General features: G+C 48.4%; 2 non-coding genes across 2 annotated transcripts; one reads left to right on the top strand and one right to left on the bottom strand.

Moving 5' to 3' along the window:
- Positions 1-1,780: 1,780 nt before the first annotated feature.
- On the bottom strand, positions 1,781-1,852 carry TRNAD-GUC. The gene has a single exon. It is a non-coding gene; the product is annotated as a tRNA-Asp (tRNA).
- A 331-nt stretch (positions 1,853-2,183) lies between these two features.
- Positions 2,184-2,255, top strand: TRNAA-UGC. The gene has a single exon. It is a non-coding gene; the product is annotated as a tRNA-Ala (tRNA).
- The last annotated feature ends 6,090 nt before the right edge of the window (positions 2,256-8,345 follow it).

Here is an 8,345-nt window from a genome sequence, read left to right as displayed (position 1 = left end):
TAGGCCCTAAAATATTTACAGAACCAGGTAGGAACCATCTATACTGACTCTAAATATGCCTTCAGGGTGTCTCATACATTTGGAAAATTTTAGGCTGAGCGAGAACTAATTAACAGTAAAGGTAAAGAACTTGCTCATGAAACACTAGTTGTTGATGTTCTTAATAATCTTCAGTTGGCCGGGCGCGGTGGCTCAAGCCTGTAATCCCAGCACTTTGGGAGGCCGAGACGGGCGGATCACGAGGTCAGGAGATCGAGACCATCCTGGCTAACACGGTGAAACCCCGTCTCTACTAAAAATACAAAAACTAGCCGGGCGAGGTGGCGGCGCCTGTAGTCCCAGCTACTCGGAGGCTGAGGCAGGAGAATGGCGTAAACCCGGGAGGCGGAGCTTGCAGTGAGCTGAGATCTGGCCACTGCACTCCAGTCCCGGCGACAGAGCGAGACTCTGCCTCAAAAAAAAAAATAAAAATAAAAAATAAAAATAATAATAATAATAATAATAATCTTCAGTTACCGGAAGAAATAGCCATTGTCCATGTTCCACGACATCAACTTAATTTTTATTTTAAAAGTCAAGGAAACGGCCGGGCTCGGTGCCTTAGGTAGCAAATGTAACAGAATAAACACACTCTGACTTTAGTATCTATGTTAAACATGCTCACAGGTACGTAGTATATTCTATGTCCTTGTACCTTTGTCAAAATATTCGTGCTGGACGTACCCAGGCATGTCCCAGCTTGCAGCCTACACTCCTCCCTTATTTAGGAATATTATTACTTTTCTAAGTCCTTTCTAAGCAACATCCTTTTTTCCTTTGTTCCTCACTGCCTTTACGTATTTAAAAAAGTTTTGAACTGTTAGCTAATCGGGTTTTAGTTTAAATTGTGAGGTCTGGCTCTAGTCAGTGAAGTCAAAACACAGCAAATAGGGACCTCATGCATAAGGAATAAATATTCTTATGTCTCTTTTACTTTGTGTATGCTCGTGGCAGAATTGTTGACGGGCACCACCCTTTCTGCAGAAAGTAAAAGTCGCCTTGCTGAGGAAACTTTTTGTCTAATTGGTAATTCTTCTCTGAGACGTCGGGGAATAAGCATTTATTTTCAAAAGTAGTTATATCTGACTTTTAAAAATTCTACGTATCATTCTGAAAAAAATCGAATAAGAAAGAAAAAAAAAGGGAGAAAAAAATAGAATTCCAAAAGTCCAGAAAGGTACAGAAATGGAAAGTCAAAGAGTTACTCCCATCCACCACCCGAGTCCTTCTCCCCAAAGGCCCCCTATGTCTACAGTTGATTGTGACTGATGAGCCCTTGGACGGGCCACGGAGCCTCTATCTGTGCTTGTATTTCGTCTGTCTGATGTGGAGAAAACGTACACGTTGGTAGGATGCTTGAGGATGTAATACGTGAACACTAAAGCGTTTACCAATACTGCCCCGCACATGTTAAGAACTGTATATTGTTGGTGGCTGCTGCTGCTGTTGTTACCATGATGCTAATCAGAAACATGAAAATACTCACATATTTGTGTGCATATCTATAATTTTTTGACATAAAAATGAACCTATTGTGCACACTGCTGAGCACCCTCTTTTTTCTTCCCCCCAGCTCTCCTTGGAGGGCAACAAATCCTCGAAAGGGCTCTAATTCACAGTGTTGTGGGCACACCTGGGACGCGCACATCCTCGTGTACCTACTCAGTATATTTTGGAACAATGTAAAGCATGGCCAACAAGGTTTCCCCCTTCTGTATTTCAAAACGTCAATTCTGTCAGCCTCCCCGTCGGGGAATCGAACCCCGGTCTCCCGCGTGACAGGCGGGGATACTCACCACTATACTAACGAGGACAAGCCATACCCGGTTTTCTGCAGCTCAGTCTCTAAGACCGTAGCATTCTCCGGCTGTCGTTCCTGCCCTTTGCGGGTCACAGGACAAGCCATAGCTGGTTTTCTGCAGCTCAGTCTCTAAGACCGTAGCGTTCTCCGGCTGTCGTTCCTACCCTTTGCGGGTCATCCAGGCTCCGTGCCGGGCCCCCTGGCCTCCGAGCTTTCCCAGGGCGGGCAGAGGCCCCTTTGAGGGGCTGGAGGCACTGCAAGTTCGGAAACTAAGACACCTGAACTAGCAGAGCGAAGGGCACTGTCTGTATCACCATTCCCAGAAATGAGGTGTGCAGGGCGAGGGGATGTAGCTCAGTGGTAGAGCGCATGCTTTGCATGTATGAGGCCCCGGGTTCAATCCCCGGCATCTCCAGGATTTTCTTTCTGCCTTTTTCCTGCAAATTACAGTCACACAGAAAGGAAAATTGGGAAGAGGACCCCGGGAGCCCCCATCAACCTGCCTGCGAAGAAAGCTCCAGCGTACATCCCTGCCCCAATGACAAATCCCTTGGGCCCCTCCACCAGATATCCGCTTTCAGTAGGTCGGCCACGGGGCCGGCAATATGCCATTTGAAACGAACACTCACAGTTATTTGTTTCATCAAACAGATAGAAAAACACTGGATTCCTTAGAAAGGTTCTGCAATTGACCATTCATTAACTCCTGGGGGCCTCATGTCAGGTTCTGTGCACGCGTTGACACCTACTGTGTGCCGGGTAAAGTGTACGTTCTCTGGTATCCCTGGATAAGACAGCCTAGGCAAGCTTTCTCAGCCTTCTTGGACTTTATAGTCTAGTCCCGGAGACTTAACAATAAGCAAGTAGCGATACGTTTTATGAAGACAAGAATAGCGATGAGATGGAAACTCAGGGGTGCATGAGTGGAGGCTGCTTTAGATTAGCTGCCAGGGGAGGCCCCTGCAGAAACAATGCGTGGAGCGGAGGAAACAGCAGGTGCCAAGGCCCTGAGGCTGGAGAAAGGGCGCTCTGTGTTGAAGGGGCAGGAAGAAAGCCCTGCCCCGGAGCTTAGTGAATGAGGATGAACTTTACCTTCGAAGACACTGGAAGGCCTGACGCAGGGGAACCGGACCAGATTCAGGTTTGAAAAGGCTCCCTCTGGCTGCCATGCGGAGAATACACCCTGGGCGTGGGTGGATGTGGGGAGACGGGGAAGGAGGTGCAGCCACCGCCCAGAGAGCTGATGGAGACTTCCTCCAGAGGTGCGGCAGAGGAGGTGCCAGCATGATGGAGTTCAGGACAAATTCTGGACGTGGTTGCATAGTATTTCCTAACGCAGGGGTAGCATGCTTTATTACCATTCCTCCTAGCGATTCGGGTAATTTTGTTTCCTCTCACTGAAGTGTTGTAGTCAGTCATCTGGTACATGCACTTTCCTTGCCTTCTGACGCCGGTATCTCGATGGGACAGATTTCCACAGGGAGCAATGCAGGGTCAAAGGGCATGGACACTTTTCAAAACGTACTTCTCTGTCGCCCAGGCTGGAATGCAGTGGTGCGATCATAGCTCACTGCAGCCTCCAAATCCTGGGCTCAAGCGATCCTCCCACCTCAGCCTCCCAGCAGCTGAGACTACAGGTATACTTCACCACCTCCAGCAAACATTTTTCTTTTCTTTCTTTTTTCTTTTTCTTTTTTGTAGAGACAAGGGTGTCGCTATATTGTCCAGGCTGGTCCGGAAATCCTGACCTTAAGTGATTCTCTCACCTCAGCCTTTCAAAGTGCTGGGATTACAGGCGTAAACCACCATGCCTGGTTTATTTTACATATTGCTAGAGTTTCGGCCAGGCGTGGTGGCTTATGCCTGTAATCCCAGCACTTTGGAAGGGCCAGGTGGGCAGATCACCTGAGGTCAGGAGTTTGAGACCAGCCTAGCCAACATGGTGAAACTTCATCTCTACTAAAAATACAAAAAATTAGCTGGGTGTGGCGGCGCACACTTGTAGTCCCAGCTACTTGGGAGGCTGAGGCAGGAGAATCACTTGAACTCGGGAGGCAGAGGTTGCAGTGAGCAGAGATCGCGCCACTATACTCCAGCCTGGGCAACAGAGCAAGACTCTGTCTCAGAAAAAATACATTAAAAAAAAAAAGCAATAAATATTGCTGGATTTTTTCTAAGGGCTGTGGCAACTTACATATTCTCTAACAATGTGTGAAGGTGCTCTTTTCCTTATAATTTCAGCATTGGGTGTGGCCACGATTCCTAATTTTTCCAAATCTGTTGGGTAGGAAGTAGAACTGAATTATTTCTTTGCTTTTCTCCTGCCCACTTTCTAGGGTGTGCATGTTTTCAGGTATCTACCAGCCATGCAGATGCAGTTTTTTGTTTTGTTTTGTTTTTGTTTTTGTTTTCCAGATGGGAATCTCACTCTGTCATCCAGGCTGGAGTGCAGTGGCACGATCTCAAATCTCCACAACCTTCACTTCCTGGGTTTAAATGATTCTCATCCCTCAGGCCCTCGAGTAGCTGGTATTACCAGTGTGTGCCACTATGCCTGGCTAATTTTTGTATTTTTTTATTCAAGATGGTGTTTCGCCATGTTGGCCACGTTGGTCTCAAACTCCTGGCCTCAGGTGATTTATTTGCCTCGGCCTCCTAAAGTGCTGGGATGACAGGTATGAGCCACTGCACTCGACCTTAGATGTAGTTTTTGTTTTGTTTTTTGCTTTTTTTGAGATGGAGTTTTGCTCTTGTTGCCCAGACTAGAGTGCAGTGGCACAATCTCGGCTCACTGCAACTTCTGCCTTCTGGTTTCAAGTGATTTTCCTGCCTCAGCCTCCCAAGTAGCTGGGATTGCAGGCGCCCACCACCACGCCCAGCTAATTTTTGCATTTTTAGTAGAGATGGGGTTTCACCATGTTGGCCTGGCTGATCTCAAACTTCTGACCTCGTCTGACCTTGTGATCCGCCCGCCTTGGCCTCCCAAAGTGCTGGGATTACAGGAATGAGCCACCGCCCCCGGCCTAGATGTAGCAACTAATTTCTTCACGGCCTTTCCCCATTGTGTTTTTCTCACCAAATTGTAATAGCTCATCCAATAGCACGATGCTGTTTATCATGTTTTGCAGTATTTTTCATCTATTCTTTCATCTTCTAACTTTGTTTATACAATTTACTAAGTCAATGTAAGATTTCAATAAGGTAAAACGTCTTCCCTTTCCTTTATAGTTTCTGGGATGTTTGTTTAACTTTGTTTTTGTTTGTTTTGCTTTGTTTTTTTTTTTTTTTTTTGAGGCGGAGTCTCGCTCTGTCGCCCGGACTGGAGTGCAGTGGCCAGATCTCAGCTCACTGCAAGCTCCGCCTCCCGGGTTTACGCCATTCTCCTGCCTCAGCCTCCCGAGTAGCTGGGACTACAGGCGCCCGCCACCTCGCCCGGCTAGTTTTTGTATTTTTAGTAGAGACGGGGTTTACACCGTGTTAGCCAGGATGGTCTCGATCTCCTGACCTCGTGATCCGCCCATCTCGGCCTCCCAAAGTGCTGGGATTACAGGCTTGAGCCACCGCGCCCGGCCATTGTTTTGCTTTGTTTTTTGAGACAGGATCTCACTCTGTCGCCCGGGCTGGAGAGCAGTGGCTTGATCTTGGCTCACTGCAACTTCTGTCTCCCAGGTTCAAGTGATTCTCCTGCCTCAGCCTCCCAAGTAGCTGGGATTACAGGCGCCTGCCACCACACTGGCTAATTTTTGTATTTTTAGTAGAGACAGGGTTTCACCATGTTGGCCAGGCTGGTCTTGAACTCCTGGCTTCAAGTGATCCACCTGCCTCAGCCTCCCAAAGTGCTGGGATTATAGGCATGAGCCACCATGCCTGGCCTTGTTTAATTTTGAAAGCTTTTTCCAGTGTTCTTATAAATATTCATTGCAATTTACTTTTTAATATTTGCCCTCCCATGTTTTGGGTACTCAGGATGGTAAGCAAGACAGAAGATCTGCTATCACTGGGCTTGCTGTCCAGAGTGGGTGGCAGGCAGGCCACCCTCCCTGGGGAGGCGTCCAGATGGGCTTGCCTCTGAAGGTGAGAAGCCGGAGGGAGCAGGAGTTAGGCTCAGAGCACCCTGGGAGAGGGAACGGCACCTGCGAAGGCCAACAGGCCTGCTTCGGGGAAGGTGGAAGGAGGGCAGGTTGGCCCTTGGGTGTGGTGTGAGTGGAGTGCTTGTGCATATCCAGTCTTGGAGGCCACGTTCGAGTTGGCCTTGATCCCTTGGGTAATGGAGACTCTTTATAGGGCTTTAAAGCAGGATGGTGGCCGGGCATGGTAGCTCATGCCTGTAATCCCAGCACTTTAGGAGGCCTAGGTGGCCATATCACCTGAGGTCAGGAGTTCGAGACCAGCCTGACTAACATGGCGAAACCCTGTTTCTACTAAAATACAAAAAATTAGCCAGGCGTGGTGGTGCTCACCTGTAATCCCAGCTACTTGGGAGGCTGAGACAGGAGAATCACTTGAACCCGGGAGGTGGAGGTTGCAGTGAGCTGAGATCATGTCATTGCACTCCTGCTTGGGCAACAAGAGCAAAACTCTGTCTCAAAAAAAAAAAGAAAAAGAAAGCAAAAAACCAAAAAATAAAGCAGGGTGGTGACGTGATCTGATCTGGGACACAAATTCCACGGAGGACAACCTAACCATTTTTCTTTTTTCTTTTTTTCTTTCAGATGGAGTTTCACTCTTGTTGTCCAGGAAAGCAAGAAAAAGGCGGTGCTCGCATGCCGAAGTGTTCGTCCATTTCTTTTTTTTTTTGAGATGGAGTCTCACTCTGTCGCCAGGCTGGATCTGCCTCAGCCTCCTGAGTAGCTGGGATTACAGGCAACTGCCACCATGCCTGGCTAATTTTTGCATTTTTAATAGAGATGGGGTTTCACCATGTTGGTCAGGCTGGGCTCAAACCCCTGACCTCAAATGATCCGCCCACCTGGGCCTCCCAAAATGCTGGCATTACAGGTGTAAGCCACCATGCCCCGGCGACCTAACCATTTTTCAAAAGGAAGAATCCCCAAGCCTCTCGACCTGACAATGCCACTTCTTGGCATTTGTCTTGTAGATATACATCCAGGTATGAAATGACGCATCTATGAAGATGCTCAACACAGCTTTGCTCATTGTAGCAGGTTAGGAAGTACTCATTGCTGGGACTGATTTTAAAAACAATGGTAGTGCTACATACTGTGGAATGTTCTGCAGCTGATAAAAAGAATGGGACAGGCCAGGTGCAGTGTCCCGCACTTTGGGAGACCAACGCAGGAGGATTGCTTGAACCAAGGAGTTCAAGACCATCCAGGGGCTGGGCCCAATGGCTCACACCTGTAATCCTAGCACTTTGGAAGGCTGAGGCAGGTGGATTGCCTGAGCTCAGGAGTTTGAGACCATCCTGGGCAACATGGTGAAACCCCACCTCCACCAAAAATTAGCCGGGCATGGGGGTGGGCGCCTGTAGTCCCAGCTACTCGGGAGGCTGAGGCAGGAGAATCACTTGAACCTGGGAGCCGAGATAGTGCCACTGCACTCCAGCCTGGGCAACAGAGTGAGATGTCATCTCCAAAAAAGACCAGCCTGGGCAATATAGTGAAACCCTTTCTACCACACATTTTAAAATTAGCTCAGTGTGATGGCATGTGCTTGTAGTCCCAGCTCCTCAGCTCAGTCCCAGCTGAGGTGGGAGGACTGCTTGATCCCGGGTGGTCGAGGTTGCAGTGATTGTGCCACTGCACTCCAGCCTGGGTGACAGATACTGTCATAGAGACAGTAGGGTCTTTTAGGTCACAAGACCATTCAGTGGGGGAAGGAACTGCCTCTTTGACAAATGGCGATGGGACTACTGGAGAGCCACATGCAAAAGAATGTTGACCACCTAACTTACACCATATACACAGAAATTAATTCAAATTGGATGAAAGTTTTTTTTTGTTTTTTTTTGAGATGGAGTTTTGCCCTCATCACCCAGGCTGGAGTGCAATGGCACGATCTCAACTTACTGCAACCTCCTCCTCCTGCCTCAGCCTCCCAAGAAGCTGGGATTACAGGCGCTCACCACCACGCCTGGCTAGTTTTTGTATTTCAGTAGCGATGGGGTTTCACTATGTAGGTCAAGCTAATCTCAAACTCCTGACCTCAAATGATCCACCTGCCTTGGTCCCCCAAAGTGCTGGGATCACAGGGGTTAGCCACCACGCCTGGCCATTTTTTATTTTTATTTCTTGAGACGAAGTTTTGCTTTCGTTGCCCAGGCTGGAGTGCAATGGCATGATCTCGGCTCATTGCAATCTCCTCTTCCTGCCTCAGCCTCCCAAGTAGCTGGGATTACAGGCACCTGCCACCTTGCCCGGCTAGTTTTTGTGTTTTTAGTGGAGACAGGGTTTCACCATGTTGGCCAGGCTGGTCTCGAATTCCTGACCTCAGATGATCTGCACCCTTGGCATACTGAAGTGTTGGGATTACAGGCATGAGCCAC

This window comes from Trachypithecus francoisi, unplaced genomic scaffold (genome assembly GCF_009764315.1).
Source record: "Trachypithecus francoisi isolate TF-2019V2 unplaced genomic scaffold, Tfra_2.0 Lachesis_group11, whole genome shotgun sequence".
Lineage (NCBI taxonomy): Eukaryota > Metazoa > Chordata > Mammalia > Primates > Cercopithecidae > Trachypithecus > Trachypithecus francoisi.
The sequence above is the reverse complement of the archived record's forward strand: the minus strand, read 5'-3'. Positions and strand labels throughout refer to the sequence as shown.